Here is a 3,097-nt window from a genome sequence, read left to right as displayed (position 1 = left end):
CCTCACTGCAGCCCAGCCAGGGCCAAATGGCCAGATGGGATTTTTGGCTTACGGCCTCAGCTTGGTCTCCAGCTTAATGAAGTCAGACTTAAAAGTTACATATATTGGAGGGGTTATTCAGGATTTATATGTAGAAGGGGGATGAGTACCCAAAAGAGCATCTCTGCAGCAGGTGACTGCCTTTTGGAGTACCTGCCTTTAGGGCTGTTCTTCTTGAAGGGATTCATAAGGCTTCTTGTAGGCTGGCAATGAAAATCCCTGCCTTGGCTGCTCTGTAATATCTCCCTACATGGCAGAGCTCAAAGCAAACCTGTGCTGCCCAGGGCTGCAGGAATCTGGAGCCTTGATCTCCTCACAGGTCAGAGCTGGTGTCTGCACACCAGCGTGGGGACCCAGCCCTGCTGCCTGCAGCACTGGGACACACATGTGCTCTGCTGGGCTCAGGGAACAGAGCTGGGGCGCAGCTTCTTACAGAAAATACAGGAAAATGCAGGCACAGGAAGGGAAGCAATACATGCTGATGTTGTTTCCATTAAAAGGGAAGAAATCCAGTATTCTCGTGAAGGAATATTTGTTTGCTTTTTAAACAAAGCCAGCAAATACAGGATCACTGCTTCTTTCCTTTCTCCAAATTCCCACCCAGGATCCTGAATCAGTTTGTCCTGAAATGCTGTTGTAAAAGTGGATTAAAACCTCTGGCCAGGTGAACTGTCAGCCTTTAAACAAACAGTACCAGGGCTAGGTGAGCTGCCTAGCAGCAGTTTCTTTTCCTTCCCATTCACAGGAAAGTTTTCTTATTCTGCAACCCCCATATCCTGAGAAAGTGGCAGACCCTTTGAGCAGAACAGAATTTTCCTTATTCTAAACAAAAATCTTTACCAGCTGTCACATGAAAGCAGCTCTTTTTCCATTTCATTATTGAGATCACAAGATAACATTCTCTTCTGAGAGTTTTACCCCCAGGTTCAGGCATCTCTGGCTTCTTCACCCAAAGTTTTGGCGTCCTTTCACTAAAAGTGGAAGAGAAATTATATAGATGTAGAATCATAAAAATAGAAATCAAAGGATATCATACAAGTACAAAGAAAAAAAAAAGGTGGTCTGAATACCTTTATATTGTCACAGCTGAACCAAGCACCTGTGAGATACAATTAATTCACCAGTCAAGACAGACTACACCTTAGAAAAAGCAGACTATGATACACTTCTGAACATTTATCCCACCAATGACATTTTTGAAGGAACAAATAAGGACAGCCTCTCATAAGTGCTTAAGACTTCAGAACAATGACTCCTATGGAAAATAAAAATCATGTTGCAACCTGAATTTCAATAGATACAGCCACCAGCTCTTCCAACTGGACTTTAGCAGTCACTCTGCAGGACACATTTGTGACTAAGTTGTAGTGAACAAGATGTTCTCAAATCCATGAGTAAAGAAGACAATTTAACAATAGGGTAAACATTAAACCTATTTGATGGGCTGAGAATTAATATTCTCCGGTATTTCATTCCCAATGACTCACACAGTCCAGTATTCTTTAGCAAAGAGTGTGTTGGCAATTTTTAGCCCACCTCCCCAAGGCATTATCTTGCTGTCAGCAGGTTACCATAAATCCCAAGTGTCCAACTTGCTCTCATCAATGTCAGAAAAAAACCCTTGAGAATTTTTCCCCCTGCAGAGATCCCTTTGCATTCTCATCCTAGAAATCCTTGAATCTCTTCTTGCAGCAGTATCAGTAAAAAATAATAACATTGAAATGCTGTAGTAGATAATTTTAATGTGCCTGCTAAGCCCTACATGAATCAAGACACCAGCTGCACTCAGGCTCCACTCCCAGTTCATCAGTGTTGCTCACAACTACTGCAAATCAACTAATCAGGTAATTTTGATTTTAGGACTTCAAATACAACCATAAACACCCTCACCTTTGTCATCCCTCCTGATTCCCACCATGCCTATCACAGAAGTCTGGTCTGCCTTGTGACATGTGGAATACAAAGGAAAAGCAGAACATTTCCCATTTCCCGGTGGAGCTCCCTTTTCTCCCATGGGGTTGCTCCCAAGGTAGGGGCAGATCTCAGTAGCACACCTGTTTCCCAAAAGAAAGAAAACAAGCTGAGACAAATCAAGTGTTTCTTGGGTGGAGTTCTGCTTTTTTACCACACACACACAAAAAAATTAAATAAATTCACAACTCTGCATTCTCAATACATAGGTAAAAAACTCCAAAAATTGAGGTTTTCTTTCCAGAAATCCAAGACTCTCTTCCCAGTGAGCACTATTCCCACTAGGAGCTCTTGCTTGTGGCTTTCTTCTGGGCTAAGCATTGCCCCTCTCTCTCTTTTTGCAGTTTTTCCTCAATATTTTTACTTCTCAAAAATACAGAAGGCTATACCATTAACCAATCACACCGGAGTTTACAATTAATCTAAAGCCCATGTCCATTTGGCTCTGTTGCTCATTAGTTTTGCACAGCTCATTGCCTTGGGTCCCAGCTGGCTTTTGTTCCATCCATCACCACACAAAGGAGCACTTAATTGGTCTCTGTATTTACCATAAATGAAAGGGGTGAGTATATCCATCACCACTAAGCAGCACTGCAAATAAACAAAACATACAGCCTCCATAACAGCAGCCATTAATACCTCCAAGCAAAGCAGTATTAAGCCCTTTTTCATTTTGAAAGCATTAACAACACAATCACTAACTAAATTTAGTTATTAATGTTTCAGTCCCACAAGATTTATGAAGGGGCATAAGGTCCTACAGCAGTTTTAAATACCTGGGTACAGTACTCCAAAAACAATACCACATTTTTTATGCTGTACAGCATTTCATAATCATAATCCAAATGTCAGCTAACTACTTGACTTTATATATGACATTACTAAAAGTTTAAATATTCAGGAACATTATTTTTTTAAAAAAAAATGTCACAAAAGCTCTACTTGATAATTTCAACAGATTTTTGAGGTTTTTTAATCAAATAAAATTTTGGTACTCTTTCAAGAAATAAATCATTGTAGTTGTATTGTTTATACAGGCAATAAGAAATACTGCTTAGCATTCAGGGCAATAATAAATGATATGAAA

General features: G+C 40.3%; 1 long non-coding RNA gene across 1 annotated transcript; it reads right to left on the bottom strand.

Moving 5' to 3' along the window:
• Positions 1 to 586: 586 nt before the first annotated feature.
• LOC117245151 lies at positions 587 to 2,089 on the bottom strand. Its single transcript, XR_004499458.1, has 3 exons — positions 1,930 to 2,089; positions 1,110 to 1,138; positions 587 to 1,010 (listed from the first exon to the last, which is right to left on the bottom strand). It is a non-coding gene; the product is annotated as an uncharacterized LOC117245151 (long non-coding RNA).
• Between the last annotated feature and the right edge of the window lie 1,008 nt (positions 2,090 to 3,097).

The sequence above is a fragment of the Parus major genome, chromosome 14, assembly GCF_001522545.3.
Source record: "Parus major isolate Abel chromosome 14, Parus_major1.1, whole genome shotgun sequence".
In the NCBI taxonomy this organism is placed as follows: domain Eukaryota; kingdom Metazoa; phylum Chordata; class Aves; order Passeriformes; family Paridae; genus Parus; species Parus major.
This window is presented reverse-complemented; position numbering and strand designations above follow the sequence as displayed.